A 21,101-nucleotide genomic window follows, 5' to 3' on the forward strand; every position below is an offset into this window, starting at 1 on the left:
CACTGTTGGCATCTTGGCTAAGATCATAAATTTGTGCTGACAGCTCACTCTCTGCAGTCATCATGCTGATCTTGTGGGAGCAGCAATTAACATATTTGCAGGGCCTGTTCATTGTCTTCCTCCTAACTGCCCTCTTCTTTCTCTGTTTATCTTTATAAAAAAAGAACAGGACATGAAATTTTCCTAGGGACCTTTGCACCTTGCATGTTCCTAACTGGAAAGTGAGGTGGAAGCTTCTAACACAACTATATTGTTGTCAGGCACAGAAAAACAACTCCTAAGCAAGCTGCACACATGTCCTCATCCAAAGGGGTTACTTCTATCTGCCTAGCATTCTGAAAGTCATAAGGGAGAGGAAAAACAATTTTATACACAACATGTGACACCCACCTCAGGCCAAAGGCCTTGTTAACATGATCCTGAGGATGGGATGGCACAGTGTTAAAGGGAGACATGTTTTACAGTTACTTAAGTCACTTTGCTTGCATCTGAGTTAGCTCAGGGCATATACACACTGTGAATCCACAGCAGTGAGTGCTAAAATTCTGACTAGCTACAAGCATGACTGCAGCAAACCTCTTCCTTGTGCTTCAGATCACTTTTATTTATATTGCAGTGTAGCCTAACATACAGATATCTCCAAGGACTCCAAGTATGTTGTTAGGAGCAGAGAGCTGATACGCTGCTAATAGGTTGTGAGTCAAGAAGAGGATCTTACTAGAATTGTGTTAAAAACTTTATAGGTTTAAGGGAGGGAAAGTGGAATAGTAAAAGCTTTGGAATTATGAAGCAGCTTCTTCACAAACCACTTCCATATTTTTTTGCTAGAGTTACTTTGCAATGCTGCTTTCTGTCTCCAAACTCCCTTCAGCATAGAATGTGGAAGCTGTAAGGCAGAAAGACAGATTTCATATGGTTTTACACTCTTTAATTGGCTGGATCTCCACTGTGCAGTCAGCAGTATCTTTCTTCGTGAGATAAAGAGTAAGATGAAAGTCAAGAGAAGCTTTTGCTCTGATATCTAAATAAAGAGGTTTTAAAACATGCAGAAATACCCTCAGTACCAGAATACCATCTCTTCCTTTCCTCATTTGGTGTTTCCCATTTTGAATAAGTCTCTGTGCAACGCAATGTCACTTTGAAATTGGCCCAGACTGTGCAGTAAGATTGGATCAGATCCACCTCCAAAGTTTCCTTCCAACATAAATTGTTCTATTATTGTAAAAACAAACAAAAAACCCTCACCCCAAACCCCTAGTCTTAAGCCTATCTAGTAGTGGAAAATAAATACTTTCCTACTCTTATTTTTGCTTTGTTACTGCAAAAAAATTAATGCTTAACCTAGAATTTTGGATACTAGAGTTTTTCCAAAGACCAAGGGGCACAAGATGTTAATCTAGAAAACAATCTAAGTCCAGAGTTTAGGGTCTCTTGAAGTCTGGCATTGTTTTGTTATATCTTGTCAAGGACGAGATTCTAGGGAAAGCAGATTATTGCTTGAAATGTATAATAGCTCCTCATGCAATTCCCATACTGTGAAAAGGGTCAGGTAAACTTGTATTTCAAGTCTGCTACATTGTCTTCTCCCTGACCCTTTTTGTGAGCTGAGACGAGTGTCAGAGGAAGAAGTAAATCTGTAGCTGTATCTTTGAGCATGTGGGATCTGAATTATGAGCACTTTTGAGCACAGTTCTCTAGAATGTACTATTAGTTGTTCTGACAGATGGAGATTAGCTGTGGGGATGTTCCAGTGGATATAATTAGATTTAATGGGCCATGATGAAGACAAAGGAAATATGGGGAAAATATTGGGAAAAGCTTATTCTTTATTCAGTATGTTATAGCATCCTAGAGAGCTTAATGCTTACATTGATCCTTGAAGAAACAACAAAACAGAGAGGTGGAGACTGAAGCAGAATGACAGAGAATCACTGGGATAATATGCAAGTTAGAAAGGTGGGTGCAAAGCACATATAAAATAAAACTCTTGGTTGACTCACTCTTTTATTGGCTACTAGGAAGAAGTGGGACTTTACGGGTGTTCAAAATCATGCTGAGAAGTATTTCAATCCAGTCCTCCAAACACCTCCAGGGTATCAGCTGGCTAACACTTTCCAGATTACCTCAGCCTGCCTCTACATTGGCATCTTATCTGAAATGACTAATGCTGATTTGGAATCAACAACAACAACAAAGGAACAGTGTTAAAAATTAAGATCATTCTCAGTCAGATTGCAGTTTGAAGCTCTGAAAAGGAAAGTGTTCATCAGGTGTTCCAAAGGCTGCCTTTACTACTAACTTGACCACTGTGTCTTCTGCCTTGCTTCTCAAAAGGAAAAGTGGACACTATGTACCTTAAATATGTACATCTTACGATATTCCTAGAAAGCGTGGTTTGTCTTCCTTACTTTTCTTTCCTGCAAGAGTGAAGGAGGAAAAAGTTTCTGGCATCAATATTTTTCATACACAGAATTTTTCTATTGCCTAGATCCTGGTTTCAAAACCTCTACATCACATTCTGTTGCATCTAATACTTGCAGGAAGGAATCACGTGTCTTGAAGAATGTAACTTCAAAAAGCAAATTGTCTCATCAAGAGCAAGGTATTTCCAGCCATGGGCTGCACTGCATAAGCAGAGCAGTGTACTCCTGGTGTCTACTATTTTTGTTTTGAGATTAGTTTTATTTGTAGGTGTCTAAGTAGAAAATACTTTCACATGTACACCCCTGGGGTAAGTAGCAGAAGAAAAGAGAGGAACGGGGAGAAGCAAAATTTAAGTTTGTCTGTAATCCCATAAATTACTTGTGTACAGTTCTCCATTGCTAGGACCCAGGGCTCTCATTTTAGAGGGCAAACGTGAGAAGGCCACCATGCAAAACAGTAGTACTTAATATCCACTTTGTACAAATGTGACTGACTGTGTGAGACAAAGACAAATATAGCCTGAGCCTCTGCATGTGGAGAACTTTTTCTTCCTGCCCTACCAAAGAAAATCTGACCTGGGGAGTGAATAGAGCAGTGCTTTGTGTTTCTAATTCCTTACTGTCTTTTCCTGTAATGTATACTTTTTCTTCTGAAAGTTTATCTGAACTTCTCTTCTGCTTGTGATCCTCATGCTGACAGATGATGACAGAACCGTGTAAAATATTGCCAAAATTTTTTAATACATGGTACATCATCTATCATCTAGGGTTTATATGTTCTAAAGTCATTGCCCTTCTTTATTTAAACATAATGTGAAATCATAGCTTTTTGAGAGCTATGAAATACTACCCACACCTTTTTCAATATCAAGGATGTAGTATGAGTCACTGTTTCATTTAATTCAGCCAGTGACAGCTGTGTTCATGCAGCCTTAAAGCAGGCAGAGTAATGTTACACAGTCCTTGAGCAAAGCGTATTGTGGGACACATCACAGAAACCTCTGCAGAGTGACTGGGCAGCTGTCTTGGAGGGCTTTATTTGGGAAGTGGAAGAAAAGCATCAGTTAAAAGAGAGGGCTTGTTCAGCTTTGTTACTGCAGCCAGTTGATTTGGTTGAGTAACCAGAGCCTAGAGTCTGAAAAGGAATTACAAAAGTGAAGTTGTAAAGTGATGCTCTGTTTAAACCCACTTTGCCTTGAAATTGTTTTTGTTGCACAACTCTTTTCCAGAACCACCTGTCTTTCATTTTAGTCATTGCTACCGGATGAGAGTGATGCTGTGGAGGTAATTACATTAAAAGGACATCTTGGAGGTAAGGGAAAGCAGGGACTACTTTCTGTTCCTTTTCATTTAGGGTAGTCAGCGTTGTTCATAAGCAGGTAGTGCTTGGGCACGACAGTTGTTCAGGCTCACAGTCTCCTCCTGCAGCAAATAAGATGCTTAAAAGCATTAACTTCAGCCTCATAGAAATTCAGTCATCGTATCCGAGGCCTTTGGGCCTAAAACTGATGATGATGGAAGAGGAAAAGACCAAGTGTATATCTATACATGGGACCCTGAGGCACTTGCAGGTATATCCCAAATGCGTAGCAGGGGGGAAATGTGAGGGCACAAGTGTACATGTAACCTCAGCAGACAAGAGGGCGAATTTTTTACTGCTTTCTATTAAGGAAATTAGGAGATTCTATGGTATGTTAAGAAGGACAGACAAGACCAAGTTTTCTCAGTTTCTGACTTTGCCTGGTTCTTCTGCTCCCACCTGAGACGTCCTCACTGTGGCACTCACACAGCCATCGCTAGCCAAAATCTCTAGATCACTGGAGAAATTACACATGGACTTAGACTTGCCACTGGGATGGCCATTGACACAGAAAATCTCTCGTCACTGCTTAAAGAAATATTGAAGTAACATCCCAAACAGGGTACTAGTGGCTCAAGATAGGTGAGATATCTTTTGATAATGGCTAAAATCTCTTGCAATGTGTGTGTGGTATTTATAACCAAGACTTTTTAAACTCCACAAACTGACATATTTGGCTGCCTTGAGGATGATTCTGCTGAAAACACAGATTGTGTGATACAAAGATTTGCCTCATTGAATTTATGAATATCAAGTGTAGGAAAATCTGCTTTGCTCAGAATTTGTAATAATTCAGCATATGTTATTTTGTCACATACTTTCATTTGAAAAGAGGAAATTGCTCTTAAACTGTTAGCATGGAGGGCCCATATATATGGATATCTGTTTGAGAAAGAATCTCTTCTTGTACAAGTTTTTTGGCTATATCTAGGCTTATCTCTTTGGGTTGCCTATTTCTATTACAGAGAATTCGGACAGGATATAGCTCTGTTATAGCTGAACTGTATTATACTTTTTGTGGACTTTTCCTTGGTGAACCAAATGACTGAAGTGAAGCTTGTTTCATTTTATTCCCTTTTTAAGGGAAGCTGAATGCTAGCTACTCTTACACTAAGTAAGTGTTCACCTATGGGTTTTAAGGTCATGTGGCAAATCAATCTTAAAAATATTCCAGATGAACTTTCCTGACTACCCTGACATAGGTTAACTTTAATGTCTAAGATTTTTTTCCCATCTAGAAAGTTGTGCCATTTGTTTACATTGTTTTTGCTGTCTGAATCCATAGCTGTTAGCTAATGTACCTCATAGTTCTGCTGGCTGAGCTCTCCATGCAATTGTTTTCTAGTCTTTTTAAAAGTCTAAGTCTAGTTATCACAGACTTACTAATTACATTGTTTATTCTCTCTAGGCTATCTGACTGAAGGGGGTGTATGTGCAAAGGACTACTGTACAAATGTTTCAACGTAAGCATGTTCACAGTTGAATTGTATTGATGGTATGCGGTACACAGCATACACAGCATTGTATATATAGACTGTCAGACTCTCACAAAAGCTGCACACAGACCAGGCCTGGATTCACTGTCTTCTGTTCTGTCAGCAGTTTCTGCAGAGCTTTTATATAAATCTTTCCTCCTATTTTCTCACCCCCAAATAATTCTGAATTTTTCCACTCCACAAATATTCCTTTCCACCTCCACTTTCCTCCCCTCCCCAACTCCCAGTGCTGTGGATGGAGCTGAAATTATCTTTGCTATTTTTATTTGATAACTTGAGTCTGCAGTACATAGCACCTTATTTGACAAACATCGCATTTGTGCACAAGCATCCAGAGTGATACCAGCAGGGATCTGAAAATAGTGTGTGCTTGCTAACATTTCTATTAATTGTTAAAATCTCTTCCCATTACTCTCTCCCACCACCCATGGTATTTATTAAGAAAAAATCCTCTGGAGTCTGAAACTCGGAAGTAATTTCTTAATAATTTTACTGCTGACTTCTTGTGCCGGTTTTAAATGGAGGACAAAGAAAAAATAGAAAGGAGCGCTCTATTGCAGGTCAAGGTAGCAGCCTCTCTTAACTTCAGACCTCAGTCACTTTATTTTCCTTTCCTCAGTTAGATGTAGAAAACTCTGAGTCCTGGCTCACGTGCAGTTTGATAGTTCCTTTTTATTGTGCAGCTTTGTAATTCAGAAGGTCTTGTGTCCCCTTCTTCTTGCAGCTTTAACTCTGGTACTCCTGAATTAAATCAGCAGCTCAGGAAGAGGTTGCATGGATGCCATCGCTGTTCTGTCCCTGCTTAGGGGAGAAGAGTAAGGAAGGAAAGCTTTGGAAAATTGTTCCAAATCTCAAATCTCAAGTCCAGCCCTGGCTCCCAAAGCAGTCAGAGCTGCTTCTAGGTTGTATTAATTCATGCCGTGGAGACATAGTCCCAATTGCTCTTGGTGCTGCCATAGATGTGAGGAATTCCTCTGCAGCATTAAGACTGACACAGGCCCCAGTGGGAAGAGCAGAGGGAGGCTCTGACATGGCTTCCTTGTACTTCAAGTGTTTTCCCCTCCAGTTGTTTCTATAAAGCTTGCAGACCTCTTCCAAAACTATATCCTACCTCCGTGCCATGCTTTGAATCCAGAATGAGAACTGGAAAATATTTTGCAGTTTGAAGGATACAAAATTGAGAACTAGGGTTCAAATGGCACTGTTTTATTTAGAGGCTTGTTTACAGAAGCTGAGCCATTTGCAATGGCTTTAATGGTAACTTTTTTTTTTTTTTTCAATTTCCAGACTACTCTGAAAAGAAAGTAAAAACACAAGCCTGATTTTTTTTAGAGTATCCAAATGAGAAAGCCACAGCATCCGAAATCTTGGGCTAGGCATTCCAGCAATCCATTTCCTGATTCACAATGACAAAACTCAGCCCTAATAAAGTACTGCCATGCAATTAGAGTAATCTCATGAAGATTAAACTGTTCTGCCCTCTGAGAAACACTGCATTTATCTCATTAAGAATTCTTACCACTTTACAATTAATAAAAGGCAGAAGCTTCACCTTTGTTGCAGATGGAAAATAACTTGAGAGGAACAAATGCAGTCATGTTGCCAGACAAAGGCTCACCTGTATCCAGAGGGATGTGGGTAGCACTGAGCTGCCAGCACCTGTGCTGGATGCAAGGGATTATGTGACTGTGGCTTTCACTGGAGAATTTTAAATTTTTTGGCAGGACTGAAATGATAGCAACTATAATAAAAAGAGGTTGTTTTTCCCTATCAAGAGTTTTAATTCAGAAATGTATTTTGTGACCATTTTATCTAGAGTATTCCCCGTGCCCTTTTCGCAACATTTTTACTTCCTTTGTCATGAAAGGCATTTAAAAAACCAAGTACAATATGCTAACTAAAACACTCCGGTAGCATAAAGTGGTGAGCGTGGACTTTGATACTAGCTCCCTCCACTCAGCAAACTGCTAATATCCATTTCTTTGTTTGCTACTGTAACCGAAAGCAGGTCTGCACTCATGGTGATTTGAGCACAGGTTTACACTGCACTTGGGTGCTGCGTTGCAGCAAAGGACTGGACTTGATCTTTGCTACTGACTCTACAGATACTTGGAGCAAGTCACTAAATCTTGTCTTCAGCTTGTTTGCTTATGAAAGGAATTAAATCAAACAAAATATAGTTCTGAGTCGTGAAGAACTCTCACTTTTGATTTGATAACACTGATTGCAAAGCATGAGCTTGTTCATGCTAGATGCAGAAGGACGCTGCCTCTGCTTATAACATGCTGTGGTGCAATATGTGATGTGTAGTATCCACTGGGAAGTAAGGAGGAAAATACAGTCTAGGATGAAAATCCTTGTAGTTTACATAAACTGCTCTGATCTAGAATTTTTTAGTGGTAATGGATATCTTCCCAGTGATTTGTATGAGATCTAGATGAGAATTCAACTGTCCACCGTGAGGCTTTTGAATAACTTAAATGAAAAAGCTAGTCTTAAAATTAACATTAGTGTATTTGTGTCTTATAGTATTGGATTTTTATTAACTTCTTATCCTGTAGTTCAAATACTCTTAAAATTTGGTAAAGAGTACATACATAAGAGAGCATATAGTATAGTACTAAGATTCTTGTTAATGGTGATCAACTGATTTTTTGAACCTACACATTGAACAATGGTTAGTCAAGTTTTTGAATATTTGTCCGTCTTCCTTTACTGGGAGAAAGGATTAAGAGCGCGTAGATGGATAAAATTTCTTCATTTTTGTAGGATTTCAAGAAAGCATATATATTTCCATCATGTTCCATTTGATCCTCGTGCCGGTGCTTTGTTTGTTTATTGATAAACATGACTTAGACCATAGAGACAATTTCCTGAAGTTTTCAAAATGCAAATGGTAATGCAAACAGGGCAATACTGTCCTTAAACATCCTATTAGATATTTAGCTTCTTTCTGGAGCTGAGATATGAAATGTTGCATTAAACTTTGTATGTGTGTGAGCTGAAGGGGGAATTATCATCCATTTACCATGAGGAAATTGGAGGCGTTTTAATGGGCTTTTGTTACAATGATTGCAACAAGAACAACAACAAAAAAATCCCCACTAAATTGGTGATTTGCTGTGGTTCTTAATACTGATTTATTTATTTTCATAAATCCAAGGAGTTTTGCAGAAAGGGACTGGAATATCCCCTGCGGAAGACATTAATTAGGATAGTGAATGACATGACAAATACTTGACACACAAAATGCTTATGTCTAGTACCATTCATTCACTGTCTGCCAATTCAAATCACATCCTATCTTTAGATCATTTCATTTCCTGCTGGTACTCAATGTATATAAACAATTAGCACTTTGAAATGCCTTTTAGGCCTTTTGGTTACATACCGAATTAATTGCTAGTTTGTTTTGATGGCCACCATGCTGCTATATTTAGATGAAGAAACATGATTATTTTTAAGTCAGAAGTGGGAACCTTCAAGAAAACTTGTCCAATATTTTTTTTACCATATGTATAGTTTAGAAAACATGCTGCAGTCTTTGCTTTTGAAGCTGTAGCAACACTTGTTCTCAAGTACCAATTCAGCAGAAGAGCCATAACTGATAATCAAGTTGGACTTTGCATGGCCCCTAGGGAGTACAAGACCAGTTTTCTGGAAGCTTTCAAAGGCACATATTACCTTAGGTGTTTCTCTGCGCTAAGCTGCTCTGAAATCTCTTTCTTTCAATTCTTTTTCAGGTGTAAGAGAGGTGGTTCTTTCTCTTATATCTCATCTTCTCTGGCCTTTCTGCATGTTTGGATCCTTCCCACAGGACACTGCTGCTCCAGAAACCTTTGTGAGAAAAATCTTATTGTTGCTGTGGTGAAAACATTAAGTCTTTCACTGTTATACTTGTCTGTGAAGATGGATGTCAGTAAAAATCTGGCCCTTTAATTGCTACCATGCTCCCCTTAACTTACAGGAATAATGAGTAAAGGATTTAGACGGTTTTGCTTCCAAATTGGCTCCTCTTAGAAGCAGAAATTTTTATAAGTTCCTATTCATGGGTCATCATTTCAGTGCATTCTTACAGCAACTCTAAGGAGACTTTCTAGCTCATAGAAAGAGAGTTTTATCATTTTAGAGTTACTTTGCACTTCTTTCTTTTTTTTTTCTCAGCCACTTTTGCTAATTGCTGGAAATACTTATTCTAAAGAAGAATTATGCTTCTCTATTGCACCGTGTCTTGTGCTTGATCCCTTCATGATTCTGTAATAATGTTGTAACATCATTGTGGATAACAACAACCATTTAGAAAGAACAGCTTTTATGTCTTGCCTGTGTATTTGGTGATTTTTCACTGTTCTGATAGTATTATCCTCAATCTGTATCCAGAGAAGCATAAGTCTGGGTTAGCTGAAGTAGCACTATAGCAGAGCCTCAGTTTTGGAGAACTTGCCAATGGGCCCGTCTTAAATGAAAACTGTTTTGAAGTGTCCACAGCAAGCTTTTCAAAAGAATAAAGCTTTTATTTAGGTCTATAAATAAGGGACATATCTTTAGATTAATTCAGTTATCTACCATGATGAGCTCTTCTGAAAATCTTGCCATCTTTTCTGACAGTTAAATCAATGCTACACCCTTGAAGAAATTCAATCCCAGTTATGTCTGCTAAAATCTTTCAGAGTTAGATGATCAATTTAGCAAAGTATGATAAATAGTTAATCAAATTTACATGCGTTTCACTTCAATATTGAAGTGAAAATAGGAGATCTCTAACTGAGAGAAGCTGTCTTTTGTTCACAAACAGCATCTCCAAGAGGTGTCAACAAATTAGTGTGGGAGTTAGCCAAAAGAGTTAACAGGAAGTTGCCACCAATAGTTGCCTATTAGTATAATCTCACACTTCTCTGTAACTGTTTCTATGACAGGTGTCCTTACTCAGTTTTCTCTTTTACTGTTTTTTCATTATACAGGATGCTGCTGAATAGCTGTGAAATACATAGAAAGCCCAGATTTCAAATGCTTTAAGCACTGTGTGGAAGAGGTTGCTGTAGTTGTTGTTGGTATTTTAAGTGCAGGAAGACTTTCATGATTAAAGAATATCGCTTATAATTCATGTGACTAGGATCTCAAGGTATGGCATAGGCTCACCTTATACTATATGTTATATGAATAGTTAGAAATATATTTTCCCCAGGTTTAGGATAGAAATGCAAGACAGGTGAAGACAAGTTTGAAGATACAAGGAAATGCTTGGATGATAATGAATGGATTTAGCACATTTGTGGCCTAATAATCATGCTTAGCTGTGAATATGTAAGAGGAGAGAAATAGGCACTAATTCGTGCCTTTTTGTAACCATTGAAGTGAGAGTTTTAGGGAAGTCAGCGGAGGTGGATAAGAATATAATATTGCAGTTATTCACAGGTTGTTCTTTCCAACCTTCACATGTGGAATAGGGGAAAGCACACAGTAAGATTATTTTCATGTTTACCAGGGGAGCAGTGAAAGCCAGCATCACAGGCTGAGAAGTTACATCCTCCTTGCTTTGTATGAAATTAGAGATGAAAGGTTGGGCAGGCATAAATTGGGAAGGAGATGACTGAAAACAAGAGGAATAAGTTTTCCAGTTGTTACAAGACCAAACCAAAAAGTATGGAGTATCACAAGAACAGGGAAGGTGGCATGCTAAAATAAATAGGCTAGAAAAATTGTCTTTCTTTTTATATTCACATTAGGAGCACATTAAAACTGTACTTCTCTGAGCAAGGGATATGGCCATTTGAACTGCAGACTTAACTGATCATGATTTCTGGGGCTTTGTTCTGGCAGCAGGAGTTTCATTTCCTAACAGTCTGTTAATTGAGATATGCTTAACTTGAGGTAGAATAAAGGTGTAGTTGTACCCTGTAATAAAACTACAGACTGTGTTGCTTACACACAAAATTTTCAGTTCAGCCTGCTTATAAAAATGGCATGGAAAGTAGGTAGCTGCTAGGTCATCTTGATAATAAGTCTCATATTTCTGTAGAGTTAGAACTTCAGCAAATTTTCATTAGCATGCAAAATGTCATTCATATTCCATATTTCCACAGAAAGTATACAGATACACATTCAGAGCTCATTCGCTGTAGTTTCTCCTGTGCATATAATGTGTTTACATGCGAGAACAAACTGCAGTTTTGAAGAGTGGCACTTACTGTGAGCAGTAAGTGTTTGAAAGACAATTAATGTAGTTACACGTAGTGTTATGTGTGACCCTAGGGAACAAGAGTATCTCAGGACCAGGTCTGGTGAATGTATCAGCTACATTAGGACAATTACATTAAAAACTATTTAGAGTGTTCTCATTGACTGATATGGCTTATTCTAGATTGATGGAATGAGCCTAAATAATTTTTGTTTTTCTATTATTATACATCATTATTTAAGTAACCTCTGCAGTCTGACTTGTATTTCAGTGTGACAGCTTAAGTATCTGACAGATAATAGATGTTTAAATCTATAGACATGTTTAAATATTAAAATCAGTCTCCAGATACATTTTTTTCCCTTTTTTTTAGTTTCTCGCTACCACTCCCCCCGCTTTTTTTTTTTTTTTTTAGATTATTTGAGCCAGCTTCTCTGGCATGACCCAAATCTCTTCTGCCAACAAATATGAAAGCAACAGAGGAATTGCTGACAGCTCTGTGATTCTCTCCTTGGCTGGAGACTGACCCTGCCACAGAATAGGCCAACTTCAAGACTTCTCTAAAACTGTCCAAAATTTGCATTAAAAACATTTGATGGGGACAGGTCCAGTTTTCCCACCACACCCATCTGTTCATGATCAACATATTCCAAGTCCAGACATACAGTAAATCAATCCCAAAGGACCTATACAATCAAACCAGCAAACCATGGGTGTCCCAGGATGACTATTTTGATAATGCCTTGTTTAATCATTGTTTTATGAATAATTTACCTTTTTTTTTTTTTTTTTTTTAACATTTCTGGCCACATTTCTTTCACCTTAAACTCTTAGGTACATTTTAAATAACTAGCCACAATTGCTATGTTTGGTTCATGTCTTGGTTTAGTCATTCAGAGTAGTTACATTTCTTAATAATTTATTCAATAACATTAATCAAAATATATCTTCTTGCAAGTGCTAGAATTCATGTCCTTAACCTTTTTCCATTAAATATATTAGTTTCTGCTAGCTTTTTATGTCACTTATTCACTGAGACACCACAACTTGATGACATGTGTTGCATGAAGTTCTTTCTTGTATTGAGGCCATCAGAAGGGGCAGTCCCATGAATGAAGGCATAGTCTAGAAATTGGACACAAACTCCACTTTCAGAAACGTTCTTTGAGATTTTGGACAAGGCATCTAGAATCATAGGATCATAGAATGATTCGGATTGGAGAGGACCTTAAAGATCATCCAGTTCCAACCCCCCTGGCATGGGCAGGGACACCTTCCGCTAGACCAGGATGCTCAAAGCCCCGTCCAACCTGGCCTTGAACACTGCCAGGGAGGGGGCAGCCACAGCCTCTCTGGGCAACATGTTCTAGTGTCTCACCACCCTCACAGTAAATAATTTCTTCCTTATATCTAATCTAAATCTACCTTCTTTCAGTTTAAAGCCATTAGCCCTCATCCTATCATTACATGTCTTTGTAAAAAGTCCCTCTCCAGCTTTCCTGTACGTCCCTTTTAGGTACTGGAAGGCCACTATAAGGTCTCCCTGCAGCCTTCTCTTCCTCAGGCTGAACAACCCCAACTCTCTCAGCCTGTCCTCACAGAGGAGGTGCTCCAGCCCCCTGATCACCTTCATGGCCCTCCTCTGGGCCCACTCAAGCAGGTCCATGTTTTTCTTATGTTGGGGGCCCCAGAGCTGGACACAACACTGCAGGTGGGGTCTCATGAGAGTAGAGTAGAGGGGGACAATCCCCTCCCTTGACCTGTTGGTCACAGTTCTGTTTTATGCAGCCCAGGATGCAGTTGGCTTTCTGGGCTACAAGCACACATTGGTGGGTCATAGTCAGTTTTTCAGCCAGCAATACCCCCAACTCCTTCTTTGCAGAGCCGCTCTCAGTCCACTCATCACCCAGCCTGTATTTGTGCTTAGGATAGCACCCATGTGCAGGACCTCACTCTTGGCCTTGTTGAACTTCATGAGGTTTGCATGGGCCCACCTCTCAAGCCTGTCCAGGTCCCTCTGGATGGTATATCCCTTCCCTCCAGTGTGTCAACAGCACCACACAGCTTGGTGTCATCAGCAAACTTGCTGAGGGTGTGCTCAATCCCACTGTCCATGTTGCCAACAAGGATGCTGAACAGCAGTGGTCCCAACACCGACCCCTGAGGAAGGCCACTTGTCACTGCTCTCCACTCGGACATTGAGCCGTTGACCGCAACATTTTGAGTGCGACCATACAGCCAATTCCTTATCCACTAAGGAGTCCATCTGTCAAATATGTCTCTCCAATTTAAGGACAAGGATGTCATGCAGGACAGTGTCAAATGCTTTGCACAAGTCCAAGTAGGTGATGTCAGTTGCTCTTCCCTTATCCACCAACACTGTAACCCCATCATAGAAGGCCACCAAATCTGTCAGGCATGATTTGCCCTTAATGAAGCCATGTTAGCGGTCATCAATCACCTCCCTATTTCCGATGTGCTTTAGTATAGTTTCCAGGAGGATCTGCTCCATGATCTTGCTGTGCACAGAGGTAAGACTGACTGGCCTGTAGTTCCCCTGGCTCTTCTTTTTCTCCTTTTTAAAAAAATGGGGGTTATATTTCCCCTTTTCCAGTCAGTAGAAACTTCACCAGACTGCCACCACTTCTCAAATATGATGGAGAGTGGCTTAGCCACTTCATCTGCCATTTCCCTCAGGACCCACAGATACATCCCATCAGGTCCCATGGACTTCTACACCTTCAGGTTCCTTAGATGGTCTCAAACCTGATCTTCTCCTACAGTGGGTGGTTCTTCATTCTCCCAGTCCCTCCCTTTGCCTTCTGTGACTTGGGTGGTGTAGCTGGAGGACTTGCTGGTGAAGACTGAGGCAAAAAAGTCATTGAGTACTTCAGCCTTCTACATATCTCGGGTAACCAAGTCTACTGTTTCCTTCCAGATAGGTCTCACATTTTCCCTAGTCTTCCTTTTACCACCAATGTACCTATATAAGCTTTTCTTGTTGCCTTTGATGTCCCTGGCCAGTTTTAATTGTATCAAGGTTTTGGCTTTCCTAACTTGATCCCTGGATACTCAGACAATTTCTCTGTATTCCTCCCAGGCTACCTGTCCCTACTTCCACCCTCTGTAGGCTTCCTTGTTGTGTTTGAGTTTGTCCAGGAGCTCCTTGTTCATCCATGCAGCCCTTCTGACACTTTTGCCTGACTTCCTCTTTGTTGGGATGCACCGCTCCTGAGCTTGGAGGAGGTGATCCTTGAATATTAACCAGCTTTCTTGGGCCCCTCCTCCCTCCAAGGCTTTATCCCATGGCACTCTACCGAGCAGGTCCCTGAAGAGGCCAAAATCTGCTCTCCTGATGTCCAGGGAGTGAGCTTTCTGTGTGCTGTCCTTGATGTCCTAAGGATCTCAAACTCCACCATTTCATGGTTACTGCAGCCAAGGCTGCCCTTGAGCTTCACATTCCCCACCAGCCCCTCCTTGTTGGTGAGGTCCAGCATAGCACTTCTCCTAGTTGGCTCCTCTATCAGTTGGAGAAGGAAGTTATCATTAATGCATTCCAGGAACCTCCTGAATTGCTTGTGCCCTGCTGTGTCTTCCCTCAAAAAGGTATCGGGGTGGTTGAAGTCCACTGTGAGGACCAGGGTTTGTGAATGTGAAGCTGCTCCTATCTGTCTGTAGAGAGCCTCATCCACTCCGTCTTCCTGGTTGGGTGGCCTGTAGCAGACCCCCACTATAATGTCACTTGTCCCTGCCTTCCCTTTAATCCTGACCCATAAGCTTTCAGTCAGCTCCTCATCCATCCCCAGGCAGAGGTCCCTGCACTCTAACTGGTCATTGACATAGAGGGTGACACCCCCTCCTCATCTCCCCTGCTTGTCCTTCCTAGAGATACTGTATCCTTCCATTCCAACACTCCAGTCATAGGAGCCATCTCACCTTGTCTCCATGACGCCAATAAGATCGTAGCCCTGGAGGTGTGTGCATGTCTCTACTCTTGTTTATTCCCCATGCTGCATGAGTTTGCATAGAGGCATTTAAGTTGGGCCCTGATGAAGCTGACTTACTGGCTGGAGTGGCTGGAATTCCTTTGTGCTGCTCTTCAGGTGCTCTCCTGCTGACCTGTGATCCCTCTCCAGGCTCTGGGCATCTATTGATGGCACTGGTATCAAACTGGTAGGAGTGGGATGGATTGATGTTCCCCTCCCCCAGCAACTTTAGTTTAAGCCCTCTTCACCAGCTTGGCAAGCCTATGATGGCAGATGCTCTTCCCCTTCTCTGACAGATGGACCTCATCAGCCCCCAGTAGACCAGGTTTCTCAAAGCAAGTCCAGTGGTCTAAATTACCAAACCCCTGCCTGTGGCACCAGTCCCATAATCATTTGTTAATTCACCAGATTCGACTGGCCCTTTCAAATCCCTTTCCTTTGACCAGGAGGATTGATAAAAAAAAAATACCTGTGCTCCAGAGTCCCTTATCGCTGCTGCTAGAGCTCTGTAATCCTTTTTGACACTCTTCCTCAGATTGCTCTCAGCTTTATCCCTGGTGCTCACGTGAAACAACAGCAGCAGTTAATAGTCAGTGGACTGTACGAGGCTTGGTAATCTCTCGGTGACATCCCTGATACGAGCCCCTGGTAAGCAACACCCCTCTCTAGAGAGTGCATCGGGTCTGCAGATGGTGCCTCCATGCCTCTCAGAAGAGAGTCACTATTACCAATCACCTTTTCTTAGTTGTGCTGGTTATTATATGGGGAGCAGATCAGGCTCAGCTCCAACATCTCTCCTGATGTGATGGGTCTTTCCTCTTCACTTTACAGAGTGGCAAAGTGGTTCTGCAAGGGCACCTCAGGCTTTGGGGGAAGTTCCATCCTCCTGCTGGTCTTTGCTGTTTCAAGCTTCCATCTGATGCCTTCTCACATTTTTCTCATCCCCAGGCTGAAAGAAAAAAGAAAAAAAAAAAAAAGGATAGTGAGGGATTTAATTGCCTGCTTCTTTAATTTATCCGAAGTGCAATTTTGATGCAAGGTTATTTATAAGGAGCAAGATTTCTGATGACTTGTGTGCCTGGCTGGAGACCGTTGAGGGAGTTGATTTTGAAAAGCTGAATGATCAAGCTCTTTATAAAGTGTTGCAGATTAAGCGTGTAAAATGGTTTATTTCTGAATTTTTTTTCCAAGATACATTGAGGTAGCTCTGTGGAAGCTATAAAAGAGTAATTGCAAAGTATCATTATTTACATACTTGGGCTGGCTTTGTACAGACTATTTGTATTATATCCATACTCATATCTGGCTTATATTACCTTTAATAAAAGGACACAGGTCCTCAGGATGAAGAAATGGAAACCCATATATTATGCTCAATACACATATTTTAGAGTCATTATGTTATATAATGAAATTGCATAGTATATAAGACCACATGCCGGGAAGTGATTTCTCAAGAGTATTGTTGCAAAGCACTATTGGTTTAATGTGGGGTATAGAGGAGATATGATACCATACACTAGAAACTCTCTGTTCAGTGTTTTACTTACAGTCCCCTAGCAATTTTAACTTTGGGTTCCTGTCCCCGAAATGCCCTATCTTAATTAGATTGTACTTTTGGTAATTAGTTTTCCTAATGCAATATAGTCAGTCCTCTCTGAAATTTTCTTTTGATGCCTAGGGACACATTATGTCAAAACCTGATGAGTACTCTATGTATGCAAAAGATGATTTATAGTCAAGCTTACTCCTCTATACCAACATAGTGAAGAAAGGAAGGACTAGAACTGTAATCTTTTTGACATCCCCAGCAGGAAACCCAATGTGTTTTTCTCCTGTTATAGGGTTAATGTCTTGCAAGACTATGAACCATAGGGATTCTCCCAGGGCCACTGAGCATGGCAAATGTTTTCCGTTTCCATCTTCCATTTGTTCTGGTGGATCATCAAGATCTGTTCTCAGGAGTGGATTTATCAGCCACATGCACGGATCACCAAATAGCAGCTGGAGTAGAAAAGGACAACATTTCTTTTAGATTTGTTTTTTACATCCAAAATTGTAGCTTTGACTTGACCAAATTAATTTTTCATTTTTGTTTTTAATTTTTCCAAACTGCTTAGAAAAAAGGGGATTAGATTATTTTGTTTGATACTTCTTTCAGCGACATTTTCCAAACTGATAATACCTTATGTGTCTAAGCATATTTTGCTGTGAATAGCATGTTGAAAACAATCAACTTTGATAAAACCTGGGGTCTGGGGTTTTTTTTAAATGTCTTTGTACATTAAGGAACTTCCTGTACCCCATAAAATGTTGGAAAAGTTTAATTACCTAAAACAGAACGAAAGTGCTATGTCCATCCCTTGAATATGTTAAATTGCTTTGTTAAATCATTTCAGTTGCAGCTTATTTCCTTGAGTATTTATCTAACTTGAGAGCACTACACAAAGGTTAATAAGACATTTCTATACAGGACTTGTAGTGACATTGAAATAAAAACCCAAAGGATTACTATCTCACAGAAAAGTATAGGATATTTTGTCTGTTGGTGAAAGTGGAAAAATTGGAATAGCTGTGAGGTAAAAATTCTCAAAAGTCATCCAATTTAGAAATGTTTCTGCAGTTCCAATTAAAATTCTTAAAGATTGATTGCTTTGAAATTACACAATACTTTGAGGTAACTCATTACAGTACATTTTCTCATGAGCTTGAATTTAAAAAAAAAAAAAGTTTAGAAATCCAGGTCCTTCTGGATCTCCATCCAGATGAAGCATCCATCCTATGGGATGCATCTCCCCTAATACTCCCATCCCCTGAGGTATAGTGAATCAACAGAGTTAGATGGATGGCTTCAGGGGGCATGACACGGGGACAGTCTGAGGGTGTGCTGCACTTGGGGCTAAAGCCAGACAGAGATGCCCTGGTCCTCAACTGCTCTTTTCATTCCCTTGTGCTGATGCAGATTTGGGGGGCCACAGTGTAAACCAGATTAAAAATAGGCTTCCAGTACACTTGTTATCATAGTCTGTATCAGCCCAGTGATCCAGTTTAGAGCACGATCTCCTGGCAGATGGCACGGGAGACTGAGGACAGGAACAGGCAGGTGCTGGAACATCTTATATCATTTTTTGCTATAGAAGAGAGAGTACTGTATAACCTTACCCTGAAAGAATTACACTTATAGGGAATGCAACACATGGGGAAAAAATCAGACCTTGAACTCATTTTTCTTGAGGCTATGCTGTGATATGAGAGATATTTCACTGTAATGTTTTATCAAACTGATATGCAGTTAATGCTGTTGGATGAACTGGATAAATTGAAATATTCTGGGTCAAACAGGCACAAACCACAATAGTTCCTTTTCTTCATGTAGAATTGTTTTTTTCTTATTGAAAAACTTTTGATTCTCCCCTCAGATCTACACTTTCCATCACAAAGTTGTTCCAATTGAAAATTCCCCACTGGTTCTAATTAAGTGATCTAAATATAAAATATAATAGACGCATTAAATGAAGTTCTTAATGTTTGTGGAGCCTTTGCCAGATCCAGAAAGTGTGCTCCATTTTAAGTGCAGAGATAGTGCTACAACTTGTAATATCTCTAAAATAGGGATGAACTAAAATGAACTCATTAGAACATTGTTTATGGCAGGCAGAAAAGAACAAACCACAAGTATGTCAGTCAAAATGTTCTGTTTTGTTAATTTTTTGGTGTCATATTAAGGAAAATGAGAACAAAGAAGAAAAGACCAGTGGTTTTCTCACTTGTGGACACAATCTAATATTGTGCCTCAAAAACAAAAAGCAAAGCAGCACATTTCCTGAAACTGAGAAAATGAGACCTCAGTACTTAAAAGAGCCCATGAAAAGGGAATATTAAAGCAATTTCTCATTTAATTTGCGTAGCAGATTTCTACAGCTGTTGCTCAGCTGTATCAAGACAGGGATTTGTGGTGAATGTGGTACAGAAAAGAAAGGAATAGCGGTTAGCCTGTGCTGTGGATATTTGACTAGTGAGGGGCTGGTGCTCTGCAGTCTGGCTGTGACCCCCATGCCCAGCTCCCCTTTCCATGGAAAGCACACCAAAGGGATGGAGGACAGAAAGTGGTCATCTTCTAACCTAGAGTTAAAACACCACCAGGTTGAGCACTCAGCTCTGGGAAGTGACTCCCACAGTTAATCTCCAAGTTTCTGGCCTCAGCTTGTCTCCTACAAAAAAACAGGGTAAACAGTTCTCTTGGCATCCTTTCCATGATGTATGTGGATTTTAAGGCAGTCTTTCTCATCTTCATAGCATGCAACACAGTTGCTCAAGGCAGTAAACTCTGTCCATGTGAGTATTTTAAGTGGGCATTTTTATGATGGGTGATGTTCTTCCACATATTTTTCATACATTGACTCTCCTGTTTAGGGACATTTTCTCTTACAGATTTCAAAGGAAAGGAGGTCTGAGAATGGGACATTTAGTCCATGAAGCTGATGAGAGGATTATTCTAATTTATTGTGTTCAAGCAGCCAGTACAGTTATTGAGCACAATTTTGCTATGTTTAAAGATTGTCACACAATATGTAAGAAACCCTCTGCTATACTTTTCACCTTCATTCTGTAGGAAAAAAATATGGGTTTGGCACAGCTTCATTGCAACACATGTCCAGCTGATCCTTTTTGCCCTTTGTACTGTTAAAGAAGGGGTGACCATTTTGCAAGTATCTCCTCTCTTTAAACAAGACCAAACTTCAGTTTAGAAGCTCTCTACCTGAGCACAAAAGTAGGGAGGTTTCCTTAGGCAACCTTTCAATTCCTTAAGCAACAAATAAATTCCCAAATTTTGGACAGTGCTAAAAGAACCAAAATCAAGCTCCATAACAAAGATAAAGCACACAAAAGGGTGGGGACTAATTTCACTTAAGCCCTCGACTGGAAATATTGGTGGTTAACAAAATTAATATTGATTGTTAACGGAACTAAGCAAATCTTTGGCATTTACACCATTTTAGGCTTAGGTGGAAGAAAGAGCCTTTCTCTTATTTCCTAATACTTCCAAGTTTGCTCAAAAATTGGATAAAATGATACTTGGCTTAGCCTCTTAAATTAATAGAGGCTCTGAGAGAAACACTTCAGTGTAAACCCATTCAGTCCTCTCTCTACCAACACTGTGATCTCTTTAATTACAGCCACAGTATGTTTTATAAATATTTGTTTACAGCTTCCTGCATGAAAGCACAGGGAAAATATGGAAATAAATTTATATAATTACAGTTTAATGAACTGCATTTTAATTGAGATTTTACCAAATAATTTTGTAGGAAGTCAGGAATGCTTCAATAATGCTCATGTATGGTTAGACACTTGGGGATTGAATTCTCCTACTTTGTTATATAAGTACCTACAAGGGCATGAAGACAGGGGCATTAAAATGTGTTTAAATGTTAGGATTTTTTTTCCCTCACTCATATTTGTGGTATTCTAGATAAACATGTCTTTTTTTCTTATGTCTGGCTGCTTCTGATCAGTCAAAGTGCCTTATACAGTGTTTTGAAGAAGCACTTTAATTAAAGTTGATAGTAAGGTCTTATACATACTTGCAAAACACTTAGCTGTGCTGCTGTTACTCTCTGAGATGCTGTCTCCCTAATTATGCTTCTCTGAAGACAA

The sequence above is a fragment of the Strix uralensis genome, chromosome 1, assembly GCF_047716275.1.
Source record: "Strix uralensis isolate ZFMK-TIS-50842 chromosome 1, bStrUra1, whole genome shotgun sequence".
Taxonomy (NCBI): domain Eukaryota; kingdom Metazoa; phylum Chordata; class Aves; order Strigiformes; family Strigidae; genus Strix; species Strix uralensis.